Source organism: Gallinula chloropus, assembly GCF_964237585.1.
Source record: "Gallinula chloropus genome assembly, contig: HAP1_SCAFFOLD_104, whole genome shotgun sequence".
NCBI lineage: Eukaryota > Metazoa > Chordata > Aves > Gruiformes > Rallidae > Gallinula > Gallinula chloropus.
The window spans coordinates 265083-287853 of NW_028168341.1; positions in this window are offsets into that span (position 1 = coordinate 265083).

Sequence of the window (22771 nt, forward strand, 5' to 3'; positions counted from 1 at the left end):
CTTCTCGGGCCGCGAACTGCAACCTTGCAGGTACCTCCCAGGTTCCTGGCCCAACGAAAGCCCCCAGACCCAAATTGAGAGGGGCTGCTTGGGGGCCCCCTGGGGGCCCTTCAGGCCACCTAGGTCTTTGGGTCCTGGCTCCTTCGGTTTGGGAGCTGTTGCTGCAGTTGGGCATGTTGGCCGGAGAGTGCTTCTCGGGCCGCGAACTGCAACCTTGCATGAATCTCCCAGGTTCCCGGCCCAACAAAAGCCCCCAGACCCAAATGGAGAGGGGCTTCTTGGGGACCCCCTGGTGGCCCTTCAGGCCACCTAGGTCTTTGGGTCCTGGCTCCTTCGGTTTGGGAGCTGTTGCTGCAGTTGAGCATGTTGGCCGGAGAGTGCTTCTCGGGCCGCGAACTGTAACCTTGCAGGAATCTCCCTGGTTCCCCGCCCAACGAAAGCCCCCAGACCCAAATGGAGAGGGGCTGCTTGGGGACCCCATGGGGGCCCTTCAGGCCAGCTAGGTCTTTGGGTCCTGGCTCCTTCGCTTTGGGAGCTGTTGCTGCAGTTGGGCATGTTGGCCGGAGAGTGCTTCTCCGGCCGCGAACTGCAACCTTGCAGGTACCTCCCAGGTTCCCGGCCCAACGAAAGCCCCCAGACCCAAATGGAGAGGGGCTGCTTGGGGGCCCCATGGGGGCCCTTCAGGCCAGCTAGGTCTTTGGGTCCTGGCTCCTTCGGTTTGGGAGCTGTTGCTGCAGTTGGGCATGTTGGCCGGAGAGTGCTTCTCGGGCTGCGAACTGTAACTTTGCAGGTACCTCTCAGGTATACATGCCCAACGAAAGCCCCCAGACCCAAATGGAGAGGGGCTGCTTGGGGGCCCCCTGGGGGCCCTTCAGGCCAGCTAGGTCTTTGGGTCCTGGCTCCTTCGCTTTGGGAGCTGTTGCTGCAGTTGGGCATGTTGGCCGGAGAGTGCTTCTCGGGCCGCGAACTGCAACCTTGCAGGTACCTCCCAGGTTCCTGGCCCAACGAAAGCCCCCAGACCCAAATTGAGAGGGGCTGCTTGGGGGCCCCCTGGGGGCCCTTCAGGCCAGCTAGGTCTTTGGGTCCTGGCTCCTTCGCTTTGGGAGCTGTTGCTGCAGTTGTGCATGTTGGCCAGACAGTGCTTCTCGAGCCGCGAACTGCAACCTTGCATGAATCTCCCAGGTTCCCCGCCCAACGAAAGCCCCCAGACCCAAATGGAGAGGGGCTGCTTGGGGGCCCCCTGGGGGCACTTCAGGCCAGCTAGGTCTTTGGGTCCTGGCTCCTTCGCTTTGGGAGCTGTTGCTGCAGTTGGGCATGTTGGCCGGAGAGTGCTTCTCCGGCCGCGAACTGTAACCTTGCAGGTACCTCTCAGGTATACATGCCCAACGAAAGCCCCCAGACCCAAATTGAGAGGGGCTACTTGGGGGCCCCCTGGGGGCCCTTCAGGCCAGCTAGGTCTTTGGGTCCTGGCTCCTTCGGTTTGGGAGCTGTTGCTGCAGTTGGGCATGTTGGCCGGAGAGTGCTTCTCCGGCCGCGAACTGCAACCTTGCAGGTACCTCCCAGGTTCCCGGCCCAACGAAAGCCCCCAGACCCAAATTGAGAGGAGCTCCTTGGAGGCCCCATGGGGGCCATTCAGGCCAGCTAGGTCTTTGTGTCCTGGCTCCTTCGGTTTGGGAGCTGTTGCTGCAGTTGGGCATGTTGGCCGGAGAGTGCTTCTCCGGCCACGAACTGCAACCTTGCAGGTACCTCCCAGGTTCCCGGCCCAACGAAAGCCCCCAGACCCAAATGGATAGGAGCTCCTTAGGGGCCCCCTGGGGGCCATTCAGGCCAGCTAGGTCTTTGGGTCCTGGCTCCTTCGCTTTGGGAGCTGTTGCTGCAGTTGGGCATGTTGGCCGGAGAGTGCTTCTCGGGCCGCGAACTGCAACCTAGCAGGATTCTCCCAGGTTCCCGGCCCAACGAAAGCCCCCAGACCCAAATTGAGAGGGGCTGCTTGGGGCCCCCATGGGGGCCCTTCAGGCCAGCTAGGTCTTTGGGTCCTGGCTCCTTCGGTTTGGGAGCTGTTGCTGCAGTTGGGCATGTTGGCCGGAGAGTGCTTCTCGGGCCGCGAACTGCAACCTTGCAGGAATCTCCCAGGTTCCCGGCCCAACGAAAGCCCCCAGACCCAAATTGAGAGGGGCTGCTTGGGGGCCCCCTGGGGGCCCTTCAGGCCAGCTAGGTCTTTGGGTCCTGGCTCCTTCGGTTTGGGAGCTGTTGCTGCAGTTGGGCATGTTGGCCGGAGAGTGCTTCTCGGGCCGCGAACTGTAACCTTGCAGGTACCTCTCAGGTATCCATGCCCAACGAAAGCCCCCAGACCCAAATTGAGAGGGGCTACTTGGTGGCCCCCTGGGGGCCCTTCAGGCCAGCTAGGTCTTTGTGTCCTGGCTCATTCGGTTTGGGAGCTGTTGCTGCAGTTGGGCATGTTGGCCGGAGAGTGCTTCTCGGGCCTCGTACTGCAACCTTGCAGGAATCTCCCAGGTTCCCGGCCCAACGAAAGCCCCCAGACCCAAATTGAGAGGGGCTGCTTGGGGGCCCCCTGGGGGCCCTTCAGGCCAGCTAGGTTTTTGGGTACTGGCTCCTTCGCTTTGGGAGCTGTTGCTGCAGTTGGGCATGTTGGCCGGAGAGTGCTTCTCGGGCCGCGAACTGCAACCTTGCATGAATCTCCCAGGTTCCCCACCCAACGAAAGCCCCCAGACCCAAATTGAGAGGGGCTGCTTGGGGGCCCCATGGGGGCCCTTCAGGCCAGCTAGGTCTTTGGGTCCTGGCTCCTTCGGTTTGGGAGCTGTTGCTGCAGTTGGGCATGTTGGCCGGAGAGTGCTTCTCCGGCCGCGAACTGTAACCTTGCAGGTAACTCTAAGGTATACATGCCCAACGAAAGCCCCCAGACCCAAATTGAGAGGGGCTACTTGGGGGCCCCCTGGGGGCCCTTCAGGCCAGCTAGGTCTTTGTGTCCTGGCTCATTCGGTTTGGGAGCTGTTGCTGCAGTTGGGCATGTTGGCCGGAGAGTGCTTCTCGGGCCTCGTACTGCAACCTTGCAGGAATCTCCCAGGTTCCCGGCCCAACAAAAGCCCCCAGACCCAAATGGAGAGGAGCTGCTTGGGGGCCCCCTGGGGGCCCTTCAGGCCAGCTAGGTCTTTGGGTCCTGGCTCCTTCGCTTTGGGAGCTGTTGCTGCAGTTGGGCATGTTGGCCGGAGAGTGCTTCTCCGGCCGCGAACTGCAACCTTGCAGGTACCTCCCAGATTCCCGGCCCAACGAAAGCCCCCAGACCCAAATGGAGAGGAGCTCCTTGGGGGACCCATGGGGGCCCTTCAGGCCAGCTAGGTCTTTGGGTCCTGGCTCCTTCGCTTTGGGAGCTGTTGCTGCAGTTGGGCATGTTGGCCGGAGAGTGCTTCTCGGGCCGCGAACTGCAACCTTGCAGGTACCTCCCAGGTTCCTGGCCCAACGAAAGCCCCCAGACCCAAATTGAGAGGGGCTGCTTGGGGGCCCCCTGGGGGCCCTTCAGGCCAGCTAGGTCTTTGGGTCCTGGCTCATTCGCTTTGGGAGCTATTGCTGCAGTTGGGCATGTTGGCCGGAGAGTGCTTCTCGGGCCGCGAACTGCAACCTTGCAGGTACCTCCCAGGTTCCCCGCCCAACGAAAGCCCCCAGACCCAAATGGAGAGGGGCTGCTTGGGGACCCCCTGGGGGCCCTTCAGGCCAGCTAGGTCTTTGGGTCCTGGCTCCTTCGCTTTGGGAGCTGTTGCTGCAGTTGGGCATGTTGGCCGGAGAGTGCTTCTCGGGCCGCGAACTGCAACCTTGCAGGAATCTCCCAGGTATACATGCCCAACGAAAGCCCCCAGACCCAAATTGAGAGGGGCTGCTTGGGGGCCCCCTGGGGGCCCTTCAGGCCAGCTAGGTCTTTGTGTCCTGGCTTCTTCGGTTTGGGAGCTGTTGCTGCAGTTGGGCATGTTGGGCGGAGAGTGCTTCTCGGGCCTCGAACTGCAACCTTGCAGGAATCTCCCAGGTTCCCGGCCCAACTAAAGCCCCCAGACCCAAATGGAGAGGGGCTGCTTGGTGGCCTTCTGGGGGCCCTTCAGGCCACCTAGGTCTTTGGGTCCTGGCTCCTTCGGTTTGGGAGCTGTTGCTGCAGTTGGACATGTTGGCCGGAGAGTGCTTCTCGGGCCGCGAACTGCAACCTTGCAGGTACCTCCCAGGTTCCTGGCCCAACGAAAGCCCCCAGACCCAAATTGAGAGGGGCTGCTTGGGGGCCTTCTGGGGGCCCTTCAGGCCAGCTAGGTCTTTGGGTCCTGGCTCCTTCGCTTTGGGAGCTGTTGCTGCAGTTGGACATGTTGGCCGGAGAGTGATTCTCGGGCCGCGAACTGCAACCTTGCAGGAATCTCCCAGGTTCCCCGCCCAACGAAAGCCCCCAGACCCAAATGGAGAGGGGCTGCTTGGGGGCCCCATGGGGGCCCTTCAGGCCAGCTAGGTCTTTGGGTCCTGGCTCCTTCGGTTTGGGAGCTGTTGCTGCAGTTGGGCATGTTGGCCGGAGAGTGCTTCTCGGGCTGCGAACTGTAACTTTGCAGGTACCTCTCAGGTATACATGCCCAACGAAAGCCCCCAGACCCAAATGGAGAGGGGCTGCTTGGGGGCCCCCTGGGGGCCCTTCAGGCCAGCTAGGTCTTTGGGTCCTGGCTCCTTCGCTTTGGGAGCTGTTGCTGCAGTTGGGCATGTTGGCCGGAGAGTGCTTCTCGGGCCGCGAACTGCAACCTTGCAGGTACCTCCCAGGTTCCTGGCCCAACGAAAGCCCCCAGACCCAAATTGAGAGGGGCTGCTTGGGGGCCCCCTGGGGGCCCTTCAGGCCAGCTAGGTCTTTGGGTCCTGGCTCCTTCGCTTTGGGAGCTGTTGCTGCAGTTGTGCATGTTGGCCAGACAGTGCTTCTCGAGCCGCGAACTGCAACCTTGCATGAATCTCCCAGGTTCCCCGCCCAACGAAAGCCCCCAGACCCAAATGGAGAGGGGCTGCTTGGGGGCCCCCTGGGGGCACTTCAGGCCAGCTAGGTCTTTGGGTCCTGGCTCCTTCGCTTTGGGAGCTGTTGCTGCAGTTGGGCATGTTGGCCGGAGAGTGCTTCTCCGGCCGCGAACTGTAACCTTGCAGGTACCTCTCAGGTATACATGCCCAACGAAAGCCCCCAGACCCAAATTGAGAGGGGCTACTTGGGGGCCCCCTGGGGGCCCTTCAGGCCAGCTAGGTCTTTGGGTCCTGGCTCCTTCGCTTTGGGAGCTGTTGCTGCAGTTGGGCATGTTGGCCGGAGAGTGCTTCTCCGGCCGCGAACTGCAACCTTGCAGGTACCTCCCAGGTTCCCGGCCCAACGAAAGCCCCCAGACCCAAATTGAGAGGAGCTCCTTGGAGGCCCCATGGGGGCCATTCAGGCCAGCTAGGTCTTTGTGTCCTGGCTCCTTCGGTTTGGGAGCTGTTGCTGCAGTTGGGCATGTTGGCCGGAGAGTGCTTCTCCGGCCACGAACTGCAACCTTGCAGGTACCTCCCAGGTTCCCGGCCCAACGAAAGCCCCCAGACCCAAATGGATAGGAGCTCCTTAGGGGCCCCCTGGGGGCCATTCAGGCCAGCTAGGTCTTTGGGTCCTGGCTCCTTCGCTTTGGGAGCTGTTGCTGCAGTTGGGCATGTTGGCCGGAGAGTGCTTCTCGGGCCGCGAACTGCAACCTAGCAGGATTCTCCCAGGTTCCCGGCCCAACGAAAGCCCCCAGACCCAAATTGAGAGGGGCTGCTTGGGGCCCCCATGGGGGCCCTTCAGGCCAGCTAGGTCTTTGGGTCCTGGCTCCTTCGGTTTGGGAGCTGTTGCTGCAGTTGGGCATGTTGGCCGGAGAGTGCTTCTCGGGCCGCGAACTGCAACCTTGCAGGAATCTCCCAGGTTCCCGGCCCAACGAAAGCCCCCAGACCCAAATTGAGAGGGGCTGCTTGGGGGCCCCCTGGGGGCCCTTCAGGCCAGCTAGGTCTTTGGGTCCTGGCTCCTTCGGTTTGGGAGCTGTTGCTGCAGTTGGGCATGTTGGCCGGAGAGTGCTTCTCGGGCCGCGAACTGTAACCTTGCAGGTACCTCTCAGGTATCCATGCCCAACGAAAGCCCCCAGACCCAAATTGAGAGGGGCTACTTGGTGGCCCCCTGGGGGCCCTTCAGGCCAGCTAGGTCTTTGTGTCCTGGCTCATTCGGTTTGGGAGCTGTTGCTGCAGTTGGGCATGTTGGCCGGAGAGTGCTTCTCGGGCCTCGTACTGCAACCTTGCAGGAATCTCCCAGGTTCCCGGCCCAACGAAAGCCCCCAGACCCAAATTGAGAGGGGCTGCTTGGGGGCCCCCTGGGGGCCCTTCAGGCCAGCTAGGTTTTTGGGTACTGGCTCCTTCGCTTTGGGAGCTGTTGCTGCAGTTGGGCATGTTGGCCGGAGAGTGCTTCTCGGGCCGCGAACTGCAACCTTGCATGAATCTCCCAGGTTCCCCACCCAACGAAAGCCCCCAGACCCAAATTGAGAGGGGCTGCTTGGGGGCCCCATGGGGGCCCTTCAGGCCAGCTAGGTCTTTGGGTCCTGGCTCCTTCGGTTTGGGAGCTGTTGCTGCAGTTGGGCATGTTGGCCGGAGAGTGCTTCTCCGGCCGCGAACTGTAACCTTGCAGGTAACTCTAAGGTATACATGCCCAACGAAAGCCCCCAGACCCAAATTGAGAGGGGCTACTTGGGGGCCCCCTGGGGGCCCTTCAGGCCAGCTAGGTCTTTGTGTCCTGGCTCATTCGGTTTGGGAGCTGTTGCTGCAGTTGGGCATGTTGGCCGGAGAGTGCTTCTCGGGCCTCGTACTGCAACCTTGCAGGAATCTCCCAGGTTCCCGGCCCAACAAAAGCCCCCAGACCCAAATGGAGAGGAGCTGCTTGGGGGCCCCCTGGGGGCCCTTCAGGCCAGCTAGGTCTTTGGGTCCTGGCTCCTTCGCTTTGGGAGCTGTTGCTGCAGTTGGGCATGTTGGCCGGAGAGTGCTTCTCCGGCCGCGAACTGCAACCTTGCAGGTACCTCCCAGATTCCCGGCCCAACGAAAGCCCCCAGACCCAAATGGAGAGGAGCTCCTTGGGGGACCCATGGGGGCCCTTCAGGCCAGCTAGGTCTTTGGGTCCTGGCTCCTTCGCTTTGGGAGCTGTTGCTGCAGTTGGGCATGTTGGCCGGAGAGTGCTTCTCGGGCCGCGAACTGCAACCTTGCAGGTACCTCCCAGGTTCCTGGCCCAACGAAAGCCCCCAGACCCAAATTGAGAGGGGCTGCTTGGGGGCCCCCTGGGGGCCCTTCAGGCCAGCTAGGTCTTTGGGTCCTGGCTCATTCGCTTTGGGAGCTATTGCTGCAGTTGGGCATGTTGGCCGGAGAGTGCTTCTCGGGCCGCGAACTGCAACCTTGCAGGTACCTCCCAGGTTCCCCGCCCAACGAAAGCCCCCAGACCCAAATGGAGAGGGGCTGCTTGGGGACCCCCTGGGGGCCCTTCAGGCCAGCTAGGTCTTTGGGTCCTGGCTCCTTCGCTTTGGGAGCTGTTGCTGCAGTTGGGCATGTTGGCCGGAGAGTGCTTCTCGGGCCGCGAACTGCAACCTTGCAGGAATCTCCCAGGTATACATGCCCAACGAAAGCCCCCAGACCCAAATTGAGAGGGGCTGCTTGGGGGCCCCCTGGGGGCCCTTCAGGCCAGCTAGGTCTTTGTGTCCTGGCTTCTTCGGTTTGGGAGCTGTTGCTGCAGTTGGGCATGTTGGGCGGAGAGTGCTTCTCGGGCCTCGAACTGCAACCTTGCAGGAATCTCCCAGGTTCCCGGCCCAACTAAAGCCCCCAGACCCAAATGGAGAGGGGCTGCTTGGTGGCCTTCTGGGGGCCCTTCAGGCCACCTAGGTCTTTGGGTCCTGGCTCCTTCGGTTTGGGAGCTGTTGCTGCAGTTGGACATGTTGGCCGGAGAGTGCTTCTCGGGCCGCGAACTGCAACCTTGCAGGTACCTCCCAGGTTCCTGGCCCAACGAAAGCCCCCAGACCCAAATTGAGAGGGGCTGCTTGGGGGCCTTCTGGGGGCCCTTCAGGCCAGCTAGGTCTTTGGGTCCTGGCTCCTTCGCTTTGGGAGCTGTTGCTGCAGTTGGACATGTTGGCCGGAGAGTGATTCTCGGGCCGCGAACTGCAACCTTGCAGGAATCTCCCAGGTTCCCCGCCCAACGAAAGCCCCCAGACCCAAATGGAGAGGGGCTGCTTGGGGACCCCCTGGGGGCCCTTCAGGCCAGCTAGGTCTTTGGGTCCTGGCTCCTTCGCTTTGGGAGCTGTTGCTGCAGTTGGGCATGTTGGCCGGAGAGTGCTTCTCGGGCCGCGAACTGTAACCTTGCAGGTACATCTCAGGTATACATGCCCAACGAAAGCCCCCAGACCCAAATGGAGAGGGGCTACTTGGGGGCCCCCTGGGGGCCCTTCAGGCCAGCTAGGTCTTTGTGTTCTGGCTCATTCGGTTTGGGAGCTGTTGCTGCAGTTGGGCATGTTGGCCGGAGAGTGCTTCTCCGGCCGCGAACTGCAACCTTGCAGGTACCTCCCAGGTTCCCGGCCCAACGAAAGCCCCCAGACCCAAATTGAGAGGGGCTGCTTGGGGGCCCCCTGGGGGCCCTTCAGGCCAGCTAGGTCTTTGGGTCCTGGCTCCTTCGGTTTGGGAGCTGTTGCTGCAGTTGGGCATGTTGGCCGGAGAGTGCTTCTCGGGCCGCGAACTGCAACCTTGCAGGTACCTCCCAGGTTCCTGGCCCAACGAAAGCCCCCAGACCCAAATGGAGAGGGGCTGCTTGGGGGCCCCCTGGGGGCCCTTCAGGCCAGCTAGGTCTTTGGGTCCTGGCTCCTTCGCTTTGGGAGCTGTTGCTGCAGTTGTGCATGTTGGCCGGAGAGTGCTTCTCGGGCCGAGAACTGCAACCTTGCATGAATCTCCCAGGTTCCCCGCCCAACGAAAGCCCCCAGACCCAAATGGAGAGGGGCTGCTTGGGGACCCCCTGGGGGCACTTCAGGCCAGCTAGGTCTTTGGGTCCTGGCTTCTTCGCTTTGGGAGCTGTTGCTGCAGTTGGGCATGTTGGCCGGAGAGTGCTTCTCCGGCCGCGAACTGTAACCTTGCAGGTACGTCTCAGGTATACATGCCCAACGAAAGCCCCCAGACCCAAATGGAGAGGGGCTGCTTGGGGGCCCCCTGGGGGCCCTTCAGGCCAGCTAGGTCTTTGTGTCCTGGCTCCTTGGGTTTGGGAGCTGTTGCTGCAGTTGGGCATGTTGGCCGGAGAGTGCTTCTCGGGCCGCGAACTGCAACCTTGCAGGATTCTCCCAGGTTCCCGGCCCAACGAAAGCCCCCAGACCCAAATTGAGAGGGGCTGCTTGGGGCCCCCCTGGGGGCCCTTCAGGCCAGCTAGGTCTTTGGGTCCTGGCTCCTTCGGTTTGGGAGCTGTTGCTGCAGTTGGGCATGTTGGCCGGAGAGTGCTTCTCGGGCCGCGAACTGCAACCTTGCAGGTACCTCCCAGGTTCCTGGCCCAACGAAAGCCCCCAGACCCAAATTGAGAGGGGCTGCTTGGGGGCCCCCTGGGGGCCCTTCAGGCCAGCTAGGTCTTTGGGTCCTGGCTCCTTCGGTTTGGGAGCTGTTGCTGCAGTTGGGCATGTTGGCCGGAGAGTGCTTCTCGGGCCGCGAACTGTAACCTTGCAGGAATCTCCCAGGTTCCCCGCCCAACGAAAGCCCCCAGACCCAAATGGAGAGGGGCTGCTTGGGAACCCCCTGGGGGCACTTCAGGCCAGCTAGGTCTTTGGGTCCTGGCTCCTTCGCTTTGGGAGCTGTTGCTGCAGTTGGGCATGTTGGCCGGAGAGTGCTTCTCGGGCCGCGAACTGTAACCTTGCAGGTACCTATCAGGTATACATGCCCAACGAAAGCCCCCAGACCCAAATGGAGAGGGGCTGCTTGGGGGCCCCCTGGGGGCCCTTCAGGCCAGCTAGGTCTTTGGGTCCTGGCTCCTTCGGTTTGGGAGCTGTTGCTGCAGTTGGGCATGTTGGCCGGAGAGTGCTTCTCGGGCCGCGAACTGCAACCTTGCAGGTACCTCCCAGGTTCCTGGCCCAAAGAAAGCCCCCAGACCCAAATTGAGAGGGGCTGCTTGGGGGCCCCCTGGGGGCCCTTCAGGCCAGCTAGGTCTTTGGGTCCTGGCTCCTTCGCTTTGGGAGCTGTTGCTGCAGTTGGGCATGTTGGCCGGAGAGTGCTTCTCCGGCCGCGAACTGCAACCTTGCATGAATCTCCCAGGTTCCCCGCCCAACGAAAGCCCCCAGACCCAAATGGAGAGGAGCTCCTTGGGGGCCCCATGGGGGCCCTTCAGGCCAGCTAGGTCTTTGGGTCCTGGCTCCTTCGGTTTGGGAGCTGTTGCTGCAGTTGGGCATGTTGGCCGGAGAGTGCTTCTCGGGCCGCGAACTGTAACCTTGCAGGTACCTCTAAGGTATACATGCCCAACGAAAGCCCCCAGACCCAAATTGAGAGGGGCTGCTTGGGGGCCCCCTGGGGGCCCTTCAGGCCAGCTAGGTCTTTGTGTCCTGGCTCATTCGGTTTGGGAGCTGTTGCTGCAGTTGGGCATGTTGGCCGGAGAGTGCTTCTCGGGCCTCGAACTGCAACCTTGCAGGAATCTCCCAGGTTCCCGGCCCAACAAAAGCCCCCAGACCCAAATGGAGAGGAGCTGCTTGGGGACCCCCTGGGGGCCCTTCAGGCCAGCTAGGTCTTTGGGTCCTGGCTCCTTCTGTTTGGGAGCTGTTGCTGCAGTTGGGCATGTTGGCCGGAGAGTGCTTCTCGGGCCGCGAACTGCAACCTTGCAGGTACCTCCCAGGTTCCTGGCCCAACGAAAGCCCCCAGACCCAAATTGAGAGGGGCTGCTTGGGGGCCCCCTGGGGGCCCTTCAGGCCACCTAGGTCTTTGGGTCCTGGCTCCTTCGGTTTGGGAGCTGTTGCTGCAGTTGGGCATGTTGGCCGGAGAGTGCTTCTCGGGCCGCGAACTGCAACCTTGCAGGAATCTCCCAGGTTCCCCGCCCAACGAAAGCCCCCAGACCCAAATGGAGAGGGGCTGCTTGGGGACCCCCTGGTGGCCCTTCAGGCCACCTAGGTCTTTGGGTCCTGGCTCCTTCGGTTTGGGAGCTGTTGCTGCAGTTGGGCATGTTGGCCGGAGAGTGCTTCTCGGGCCGCGAACTGTAACCTTGCAGGAATCTCCCAGGTTCCCCGCCCAACGAAAGCCCCCAGACCCAAATGGAGAGGGGCTGCTTGGGGACCCCATGGGGGCCCTTCAGGCCAGCTAGGTCTTTGGGTCCTGGCTCCTTCGCTTTGGGAGCTGTTGCTGCAGTTGGGCATGTTGGCCGGAGAGTGCTTCTCCGGCCGCGAACTGCAACCTTGCAGGATTCTCCCAGGTTCCCGGCCCAACGAAAGCCCCCAGACCCAAATGGAGAGGGGCTGCTTGGGGTCCCCCTGGGGGCCCTTCAGGCCAGCTAGGTCTTTGGGTCCTGGCTCCTTCGGTTTGGGAGCTGTTGCTGCAGTTAGGCATGTTGGCCGGAGAGTGCTTCTCGGGCCGCGAACTGCAACCTTGCAGGATTCTCCCAGGTTCCCGGCCCAACGAAAGCCCCCAGACCCAAATTGAGAGGGGCTGCTTGGGGTCCCCCTGGGGGCCCTTCAGGCCAGCTAGGTCTTTGGGTCCTGGCTCCTTCGCTTTGGGAGCTGTTGCTGCAGTTGGGCATGTTGGCCGGAGAGTGCTTCTCGGGCTGCGAACTGTAACTTTGCAGGTACCTCTCAAGTATACATGCCCAACGAAAGCCCCCAGACCCAAATGGAGAGGGGCTGCTTGGGGGCCCCCTGGGGGCCCTTCAGGCCAGCTAGGTCTTTGGGTCCTGGCTCCTTCGCTTTGGGAGCTGTTGCTGCAGTTGGGCATGTTGGCCGGAGAGTGCTTCTCGGGCCGCGAACTGCAACCTTGCAGGTACCTCCCAGGTTCCTGGCCCAACGAAAGCCCCCAGACCCAAATTGAGAGGGGCTGCTTGGGGGCCCCCTGGGGGCCCTTCAGGCCAGCTAGGTCTTTGGGTCCTGGCTCCTTCGCTTTGGGAGCTGTTGCTGCAGTTGTGCATGTTGGCCAGACAGTGCTTCTCGAGCCGCGAACTGCAACCTTGCATGAATCTCCCAGGTTCCCCGCCCAACGAAAGCCCCCAGACCCAAATGGAGAGGGGCTGCTTGGGGACCCCCTGGGGGCACTTCAGGCCAGCTAGGTCTTTGGGTCCTGGCTCCTTCGCTTTGGGAGCTGTTGCTGCAGTTGGGCATGTTGGCCGGAGAGTGCTTCTCCGGCCGCGAACTGTAACCTTGCAGGTACCTCTCAGGTATACATGCCCAACGAAAGCCCCCAGACCCAAATTGAGAGGGGCTACTTGGGGGCCCCCTGGGGGCCCTTCAGGCCAGCTAGGTCTTTGGGTCCTGGCTCCTTCGGTTTGGGAGCTGTTGCTGCAGTTGAGCATGTTGGCCGGAGAGTGCTTCTCGGGCCGCGAACTGTAACTTGCAGGTACCTCTCAGGTATACATGCCCAACGAAAGCCCCCAGACCCAAATGGAGAGGGGCTGCTTGGTGGCCTTCTGGGGGCCCTTCAGGCCAGCTAGGTCTTTGGGTCCTGGCTCCTTCGCTTTGGGAGCTGTTGCTGCATTGGGCATGTTGGCCGGAGAGTGCTTCTCGGGCCGCGAACTGCAACCTTGTATGAATCTCCCAGGTTCCCCGCCCAACGAAAGCCCCCAGACCCAAATTGAGAGGAGCTGCTTGGGGGCCCCATGGGGGCCCTTCAGGCCAGCTAGGTCTTTGGGTCCTGGCTCCTTCTGTTTGGGAGCTGTTGCTGCAGTTGGGCATGTTGGCCGGAGAGTGCTTCTCCGGCCGCGAACTGTAACCTTGCAGGTACGTCTCAGGTATACATGCCCAACGAAAGCCCCCAGACCCAAATTGAGAGGGGCTACTTGGGGGCCCCCTGGGGGCCCTTCAGGCCAGCTAGGTCTTTGGGTCCTGGCTCCTTCGGTTTGGGAGCTGTTGCTGCAGTTGGGCATGTTGGCCGGAGAGTGCTTCTCCGGCCGCGAACTGCAACCTTTCAGGTACCTCCCAGATTCCCGGCCCAACGAAAGCCCCCAGACCCAAATGGAGAGGAGCTCCTTGGGGGCCCCCTGGGGGCCCTTCAGGCCAGCTAGGTCTTTGGGTCCTGGCTCCTTCGCTTTGGGAGCTGTTGCTGCAGTTGGGCATGTTGGCCGGAGAGTGCTTCTCGGGCCGCGAACTGCAACCTTGCAGGTACCTCCCAGGTTCCTGGCCCAACGAAAGCCCCCAGACCCAAATTGAGAGGGGCTGCTTGGGGGCCCCCTGGGGGCCCTTCAGGCCAGCTAGGTCTTTGGGTCCTGGCTCATTCGCTTTGGGAGCTATTGCTGCAGTTGGGCATGTTGGCCGGAGAGTGCTTCTCGGGCCGCGAACTGCAACCTTGCAGGTACCTCCCAGGTTCCCCGCCCAACGAAAGCCCCCAGACCCAAATGGAGAGGGGCTGCTTGGGGACCCCCTGGGGGCCCTTCAGGCCAGCTAGGTCTTTGGGTCCTGGCTCCTTCGGTTTGGGAGCTGTTGCTGCAGTTGGGTATGTTGGCCGGAGAGTGCTTCTCGGGCCGCGAACTGCAACCTTGCAGGAATCTCCCAGGTATACATGCCCAACGAAAGCCCCCAGACCCAAATTGAGAGGGGCTGCTTGGGGGCCCCCTGGGGGCCCTTCAGGCCAGCTAGGTCTTTGTGTCCTGGCTTCTTCGGTTTGGGAGCTGTTGCTGCAGTTGGGCATGTTGGGCGGAGAGTGCTTCTCGGGCCTCGAACTGCAACCTTGCAGGAATCTCCCAGGTTCCCGGCCCAACTAAAGCCCCCAGACCCAAATTGAGAGGGGCTGCTTGGTGGCCTTCTGGGGGCCCTACAGGCCAGCTAGGTCTTTGGGTCCTGGCTCCTTCGGTTTGGGAGCTGTTGCTGCAGTTGGGCATGTTGGCCGGAGAGTGCTTCTCGGGCCGCGAACTGCAACCTTGCAGGATTCTCCCAGGTTCCCGGCCCAACGAAAGCCCCCAGACCCAAATGGAGAGGGGCTGCTTGGGGGCCCCCTGGGGGCCCTTCAGGCCAGCTAGGTCTTTGGGTCCTGGCTCCTTCGCTTTGGGAGCTGTTGCTGCAGTTGGGCATGTTGGCCGGAGAGTGCTTCTCGGGCCGCGAACTGCAACCTTGCATGAACCTCCCAGGTTCCCGGCCCAACGAAAGCCCCCAGACCCAAATTGAGAGGGGCTGCTTGGGGGCCCCCTGGGGGCCCTTCAGGCCAGCTAGGTCTTTGGGTCCTGGCTCCTTCGGTTTGGGAGCAGTCGCTGCAGTTGTGCATGTTGGCCGGAGAGTGCTTCTCCGGCCGCGAACTGTAACTTGCAGGTACCTCTCAGGTATACATGCCCAACGAAAGCCCCCAGACCCAAATGGAGAGGGGCTGCTTGATGGCCTTCTGGGGGCCCTTCAGGCCAGCTAGGTCTTTGGGTCCTGGCTCCTTCGGTTTGGGAGCTGTTGCTGCAGTTGGACATGTTGGCCGGAGAGTGCTTCTCGGGCCGCGAACTGCAACCTTGCAGGTACCTCCCAGGTTCCTGGCCCAACGAAAGCCCCCAGACCCAAATTGAGAGGGGCTGCTTGGGGGCCCCCTGGGGGCCCTTCAGGCCAGCTAGGTCTTTGGGTCCTGGCTCCTTCGCTTTGGGAGCTGTTGCTGCAGTTGGACATGTTGGCCGGAGAGTGCTTCTCGGGCCGCGAACTGCAACCTTGCAGGAATCTCCCAGGTTCCCCGCCCAACGAAAGCCCCCAGACCCAAATGGAGAGGGGCTGCTTGGGGACCCCCTGGGGGCCCTTCAGGCCAGCTAGGTCTTTGGGTCCTGGCTCCTTCGCTTTGGGAGCTGTTGCTGCAGTTGGGCATGTTGGCCGGAGAGTGCTTCTCGGGCCGCGAACTGTAACCTTGCAGGTACATCTCAGGTATACATGCCCAACGAAAGCCCCCAGACCCAAATGGAGAGGGGCTGCTTGGGGCCCCCCTGGGGGCCCTTCAGGCCAGCTAGGTCTTTGGGTCCTGGCTCCTTCGGTTTGGGAGCTGTTGCTGGACGTTGGGCATGTTGGCCGGAGAGTGCTTCTCGGGCCTCGTACTGCAACCTTGCAGGAATATCCCAGGTTCCCGGCCCAACGAAAGCCCCGCGACCCAAATGGAGAGGGGCTGCTTGGGGGCCCCCTGGGGGCCCTTCAGGCCAGCTAGGTTTTTGGGTACTGGCTCCTTCGCTTTGGGAGCTGTTGCTGCATTGGGCATGTTGGCCGGAGAGTGCTTCTCGGGCCGCGAACTGCAACCTTGCATGAATCTCCCAGGTTCCCCGCCCAACGAAAGCCCCCAGACCCAAATTGAGAGGAGCTGCTTGGGGGCCCCATGGGGGCCCTTCAGGCCAGCTAGGTCTTTGGGTCCTGGCTCCTTCTGTTTGGGAGCTGTTGCTGCAGTTGGGCATGTTGGCCGGAGAGTGCTTCTCCGGCCGCGAACTGTAACCTTGCAGGTACGTCTCAGGTATACATGCCCAACGAAAGCCCCCAGACCCAAATTGAGAGGGGCTACTTGGGGGCCCCCTGGGGGCCCTTCAGGCCAGCTAGGTCTTTGGGTCCTGGCTCCTTCGGTTTGGGAGCTGTTGCTGCAGTTGGGCATGTTGGCCGGAGAGTGCTTCTCCGGCCGCGAACTGCAACCTTTCAGGTACCTCCCAGATTCCCGGCCCAACGAAAGCCCCCAGACCCAAATGGAGAGGAGCTCCTTGGGGGCCCCATGGGGGCCCTTCAGGCCAGCTAGGTCTTTGGGTCCTGGCTCCTTCGCTTTGGGAGCTGTTGCTGCAGTTGGGTATGTTGGCCGGAGAGTGCTTCTCGGGCCGCGAACTGCAACCTTGCAGGAATCTCCCAGGTATACATGCCCAACGAAAGCCCCCAGACCCAAATTGAGAGGGGCTGCTTGGGGGCCCCCTGGGGGCCCTTCAGGCCAGCTAGGTCTTTGTGTCCTGGCTTCTTCGGTTTGGGAGCTGTTGCTGCAGTTGGGCATGTTGGGCGGAGAGTGCTTCTCGGGCCTCGAACTGCAACCTTGCAGGAATCTCCCAGGTTCCCGGCCCAACTAAAGCCCCCAGACCCAAATGGAGAGGGGCTGCTTGGTGGCCTTCTGGGGGCCCTACAGGCCAGCTAGGTCTTTGGGTCCTGGCTCCTTCGGTTTGGGAGCTGTTGCTGCAGTTGGGCATGTTGGCCGGAGAGTGCTTCTCGGGCCGCGAACTGCAACCTTGCAGGTACCTCCCAGGTTCCTGGCCCAACGAAAGCCCCCAGACCCAAATTGAGAGGGGCTGCTTGTGGGCCCCCTGGGGGCCCTTCAGGCCAGCTAGGTCTTTGGGTCCTGGCTCCTTCGCTTTGGGAGCTGTTGCTGCAGTTGGACATGTTGGCCGGAGAGTGCTTCTCGGGCCGCGAACTGCAACCTTGCATGAATCTCCCAGGTTCCCCGCCCAACGAAAGCCCCCAGACCCAAATGGAGAGGGGCTGCTTGGGGACCCCCTGGGGGCCCTTCAGGCCAGCTAGGTCTTTGGGTCCTGGCTCCTTCGCTTTGGGAGCTGTTGCTGCAGTTGGGCATGTTGGCCGGAGAGTGCTTCTCGGGCCGCGAACTGTAACTTGCAGGTACCTCTCAGGTATACATGCCCAACGAAAGCCCCCAGACCCAAATGGAGAGGGGCTGCTTGGTGGCCTTCTGGGGGCCCTTCAGGCCACCTAGGTCTTTGGGTCCTGGCTCCTTCGGTTTGGGAGCTGTTGCTGCAGTTGGACATGTTGGCCGGAGAGTGCTTCTCGGGCCGCGAACTGCAACCTTGCAGGTACCTCCCAGGTTCCTGGCCCAACGAAAGCCCCCAGAACCAAATTGAGAGGGGCTGCTTGGGGGCCCCCTGGGGGCCCTTCAGGCCAGCTAGGTCTTTGGGTCCTGGCTCCTTCGCTTTGGGAGCTGTTGCTGCAGTTGGACATGTTGGCCGGAGAGTGCTTCTCGGGCCGCGAACTGCAACCTTGCAGGAATCTCCCAGGTTCCCCGCCCAACGAAAGCCCCCAGACCCAAATGGAGAGGGGCTGCTTGGGGACCCCCTGGGGGCCCTTCAGGCCAGCTAGGTCTTTGGGTCCTGGCTCCTTCGCTTTGGGAGCTGTTGCTGCAGTTGGGCATGTTGGCCGGAGAGTGCTTCTCGGGCCGCGAACTGTAACCTTGCAGGTACATCTCAGGTATACATGCCCAACGAAAGCCCCCAGACCCAAATGGAGAGGGGCTGCTTGGGGCCCCCCTGGGGGCCCTTCAGGCCAGCTAGGTCTTTGGGTCCTGGCTCCTTCGGTTTGGGAGCTGTTGCTGGACGTTGGGCATGTTGGCCGGAGAGTGCTTCTCGGGCCGCGAACTGCAACCTTGCAGGTACCTCCCAGGTTCCTGGCCCAACGAAAGCCCCCAGACCCAAATGGAGAGGGGCTGCTTGGGGGCCCCCTGGGGGCCCTTCAGGCCAGCTAGGTCTTTGGGTCCTGGCTCCTTCGCTTTGGGAGCTGTTGCTGCAGTTGGGCATGTTGGCCGGAGAGTGCTTCTCGGGCCGCGAACTGCAACCTTGCAGGAATCTCCCAGGTTCCATGCCCAACGAAAGCCCTCAGACTCAAATTGAGAGGGGCTGCTTGGGGGCCCCCTGGGGGCCCTTCAGGCCAGCTAGGTCTTTGGGTCCTGGCTCCTTCGGTTTGGGAGCTGTTGCTGCAGTTGGGCATGTTGGCCGGAGAGTGCTTCTCCGGCCGCGAAGTGTAACCTTGCAGGTACCTCTCAGGTATACATGCCCAACGAAAGCCCCCAGACCCAAATGGAGAGGGGCTGCTTGGGGGCCCCCTGGGGGCCCTTCAGGCCAGCTAGGTCTTTGTGTCCTGGCTCCTTCGGTTTGGGAGCTGTTGCTGCAGTTGTGCATGTTGGCCGGAGAGTGCTTCTCGGGCCGCGAACTGCAACCTTGCATGAATCTCCCAGGTTCCCCGCCCAACGAAAGCCCCCAGACCCAAATGGAGAGGGGCTGCTTGGGGACCCCCTGGGGGCACTTCAGGCCAGCTAGGTCTTTGGGTCCTGGCTCCTTCGCTTTGGGAGCTGTTGCTGCAGTTGGGCATGTTGGCCGGAGAGTGCTTCTCGGGCCGCGAACTGTAACCTTGCAGGTACGTCTCAGGTATACATGCCCAACGAAAGCCCCCAGACCCAAATTGAGAGGGGCTACTTGGGGGCCCCCTGGGGGCCCTTCAGGCCAGCTAGGTCTTTGTGTCCTGGCTCCTTGGGTTTGGGAGCTGTTGCTGCAGTTGGACATGTTGGCCGGAGAGTGCTTCTCGGGCCGCGAACTGTAACTTGCAGGTACCTCTCAGGTATACATGCCCAACGAAAGCCCCCAGACCCAAATGGAGAGGGGCTGCTTGGGGCCCCCCTGGGGGCCCTTCAGGCCAGCTAGGTCTTTGGGTCCTGGCTCCTTCGGTTTGGGAGCTGTTGCTGGACGTTGGGCATGTTGGCCGGAGAGTGCTTCTCGGGCCGCGAACTGCAACCTTGCAGGTACCTCCCAGGTTCCTGGCCCAACGAAAGCCCCCAGACCCAAATGGAGAGGGGCTGCTTGGGGGCCCCCTGGGGGCCCTTCAGGCCAGCTAGGTCTTTGGGTCCTGGCTCCTTCGGTTTGGGAGCTGTTGCTGCAGTTGGGCATGTTGGCCGGAGAGTGCTTCTCGGGCCGCGAACTGCAACCTTGCAGGAATCTCCCAGGTTCCATGCCCAACGAAAGCCCTCAGACTCAAATTGAGAGGGGCTGCTTGGGGGCCCCCTGGGGGCCCTTCAGGCCACCTAGGTCTTTGGGTCCTGGCTCCTTCGCTTTGGGAGCTGTTGCTGCAGTTGGGCATGTTGGCCGGAGAGTGCTTCTCGGACCGCGAACTTCAACCTTGCAGGAATCTCCCAGGTTCCTGGCCCAACGAAAGCCCCCAGACCCAAATTGAGAGGGGCTGCTTGGGGGCCCCCTGGGGGCCCTTCAGGCCAGCTAGGTCTTTGGGTCCTGGCTCCTTCGCTTTGGGAGCTGTTGCTGCAGTTGGGCATGTTGGCCGGAGAGTGCTTCTCGGGCCGCGAACTGCAACCTTGCATGAACCTCCCAGGTTCCCGGCCCAACGAAAGCCCCCAGACCCAAATGGAGAGGGGCTGCTTGGGGGCCCCCTGGGGGCCCTTCAGGCCAGCTAGGTCTTTGGGTCCTGGCTCCTTCGGTTTGGGAGCAGTCGCTGCAGTTGGGCATGTTGGCCGGAGAGTGCTTCTCGGGCCGCGAACTGTAACCTTGCAGGTACCTCTCAGGTATACATGCCCAACGAAAGCCCCCAGACCCAAATGGAGAGGGGCTGCTTGGTGGCCTTCTGGGGGCTCTTCAGGCCAGCTAGGTCTTTGGGTCCTGGCTCCTTCGGTTTGGGAGCTGTTGCTGCAGTTGGGCATGTTGGCCGGAGAGTGCTTCTCGGGCCGCGAACTGCAACCTTGCAGGTACCTCCCAGGTTCCTGGCCCAACGAAAGCCCCCAGACCCAAATGGAGAGGGGCTGCTTGGGGGCCCCCTGGGGGCCCTTCAGGCCAGCTAGGTCTTTGGGTCCTGGCTCCTTCGCTTTGGGAGCTGTTGCTGCAGTTGGACATGTTGGCCGGAGAGTGCTTCTCGGGCCGCGAACTGCAACCTTGCAGGAATCTCCCAGGTTCCCCGCCCAACGAAAGCCCCCACCCAAATGGAGAGGGGCTGCTTGGGGACCCCCTGGGGGCCCTTCAGGCCAGCTAGGTCTTTGGGTCCTGGCTCCTTCGCTTTGGGAGCTGTTGCTGCAGTTGGGCATGTTGGCCGGAGAGTGCTTCTCGGGCCACGAACTGTAACCTTGCAGGTACATCTCAGGTATACATGCCCAACGAAAGCCCCCAGACCCAAATGGAGAGGGGCTACTTGGGGGCCCCCTGGGGGCCCTTCAGGCCAGCTAGGTCTTTGTGTCCTGGCTCATTCGGTTTGGGAGCTGTTGCTGCAGTTGGGCATGTTGGCCGGAGAGTGCTTCTCCGGCCGCGAACTGCAACCTTGCAGGTACCTCCCAGGTTCCCAGCCCAACGAAAGCCCCCAGACCCAAATGGAGAGGAGCTGCTTGGGGGCCCCCTGGGGGCCCTTCAGGCCAGCTAGGTCTTTGGGTCCTGGCTCCTTCGCTTTGGGAGCTGTTGCTGCAGTTGGGCATGTTGGCCGGAGAGTGCTTCTCGGGCCGCGAACTGCAACCTTGCAGGAATCTCCCAGGTTCCATGCCCAACGAAAGCCCCCAGACCCAAATGGAGAGGGGCTGCTTGGGGGCCCCCTGGGGGCCCTTCAGGCCAGCTAGGTCTTTGGGTCCTGGCTCCTTCGCTTTGGGAGCTGTTGCTGCAGTTGGGCATGTTGGCCGGAGAGTGCTTCTCGGGCCGCGAACTGCAACCTTGCAGGATTCTCCCAGGTTCCCGGCCCAACGAAAGCCCCCAGACCCAAATGGAGAGGGGCTGCTTGGGGGCCCCATGGGGGCCCTTCAGGCCAGCTAGGTCTTTGGGTCCTGGCTCCTTCGGTTTGGGAGCTGTTGCTGCAGTTGTGCATGTTGGCCGGAGAGTGCTTCTCGGGCCGCGAACTGCAACCTTGCAGGATTCTCCCAGGTTCCCGGCCCAACGAAAGCCCCCAGACCCAAATGGAGAGGGGCTGCTTGGTGGCCCCCTGGGGGCCCTTCAGGCCAGCTAGGTCTTTGGGTCCTGGCTCCTTCGGTTTGGGAGCTGTTGCTGCAGTTGGGCATGTTGGCCGGAGAGTGCTTCTCGGGCCGCGAACTGCAACCTTGCAGGTACCTCTCATGTATACATGCCCAACGAAAGCCCTCAGACTCAAATTGAGAGGGGCTGCTTGGGGGCCCCCTGGGGGCCCTTCAGGCCAGCTAGGTCTTTGGGTCCTGGCTCCTTCGGTTTGGGAGCTGTTGCTGCAGTTGGGCATGTTGGCCGGAGAGTGCTTCTCGGGCCGCGAACTGCAACCTTGCAGGTACCTCCCAGGTTCCTGGCCCAACGAAAGCCCCCAGACCCAAATTGAGAGGGGCTGCTTGGGGGCCCCCTGGGGGCCCTTCAGGCCAGCTAGGTCTTTGGGTCCTGGCTCCTTCGCTTTGGGAGCTGTTGCTGCAGTTGGACATGTTGGCCGGAGAGTGCTTCTCGGGCCGCGAACTGCAACCTTGCATGAATCTCCCAGGTTCCCCGCCCAACGAAAGCCCCCAGACCCAAATGGAGAGGGGCTGCTTGGGGACCCCCTGGGGGCCCTTCAGGCCAGCTAGGTCTTTGGGTCCTGGCTCCTTCGCTTTGGGAGCTGTTGCTGCAGTTGGGCATGTTGGCCGGAGAGTGCTTCTCGGGCCGCGAACTGTAACCTTGCAGGTACCTCTCAGGTATACGTGCCCAACGAAAGCCCCCAGACCCAAATGGAGAGGGGCTACTTGGGGGCCCCCTGGAGGCCCTTCAGGCCAGCTAGGTCTTTGTGTCCTGGCTCATTCGGTTTGGGAGCTGTTGCTGCAGTTGGGCATGTTGGCCGGAGAGTGCTTCTCCGGCCGCGAACTGCAACCTTGCAGGATTCTCCCAGGTTCCCGGCCCAACAAAAGCCCCCAGACCCAAATGGAGAGGAGCTCCTTGGGGGCCCCCTGGGGGCCCTTCAGGCCAGCTAGGTCTTTGGGTCCTGGCTCCTTCGCTTTGGGAGCTGTTGCTGCAGTTGGGCATGTTGGCCGGAGAGTGCTTCTCGGGCCGCGAACTGCAACCTTGCAGGATTCTCCCAGGTTCCCGGCCCAACGAAAGCCCCCAGACCCAAATGGAGAGGGGCTGCTTGGGGGCCCCATGGGGGCCCTTCAGGCCAGCTAGGTCTTTGGGTCCTGGCTCCTTCGCTTTGGGAGCTGTTGCTGCAGTTGGGCATGTTGGCCGGAGAGTGCTTCTCGGGCTGCGAACTGCAACCTTGCATGAACCTCCCAGGTTCCCGGCCCAACGAAAGCCCCCAGACCCAAATGGAGAGGGGCTGCTTGGGGGCCCCCTGGGGGCCCTTCAGGCCAGCTAGGTCTTTGGGTCCTGGCTCCTTCGGTTTGGGAGCAGTCGCTGCAGTTGGGCATGTTGGCCGGAGAGTGCTTCTCGGGCCGCGAACTGTAACTTGCAGGTACCTCTCAGGTATACATGCCCAACGAAAGCCCCCAGACCCAAATGGAGAGGGGCTACTTGGGGGCCCCCTGGGGGCCCTTCAGGCCAGCTAGGTCTTTGTGTCCTGGCTCCTTCGCTTTGGGAGCTGTTGCTGCAGTTGGGCATGTTGGCCGGAGAGTGCTTCTCCGGCCGCGAACTGCAACCTTGCAGGTACCTCCCAGGTTCCCAGCCCAACGAAAGCCCCCAGACCCAAATGGAGAGGAGCTGCTTGGGGGCCCCCTGGGGGCCCTTCAGGCCAGCTAGGTCTTTGGGTCCTGGCTCATTCGCTTTGGGAGCTGTTGCTGCAGTTTGGCATGTTGGCCGGAGAGTGCTTCTCGGGCCGCGAACTGCAACCTTGCAGGAATCTCCCAGGTTCCATGCCCAACGAAAGCCCCCAGACCCAAATGGAGAGGGGCTGCTTGGGGGCCCCCTGGGGGCCCTTCAGGCCAGCTAGGTCTTTGGGTC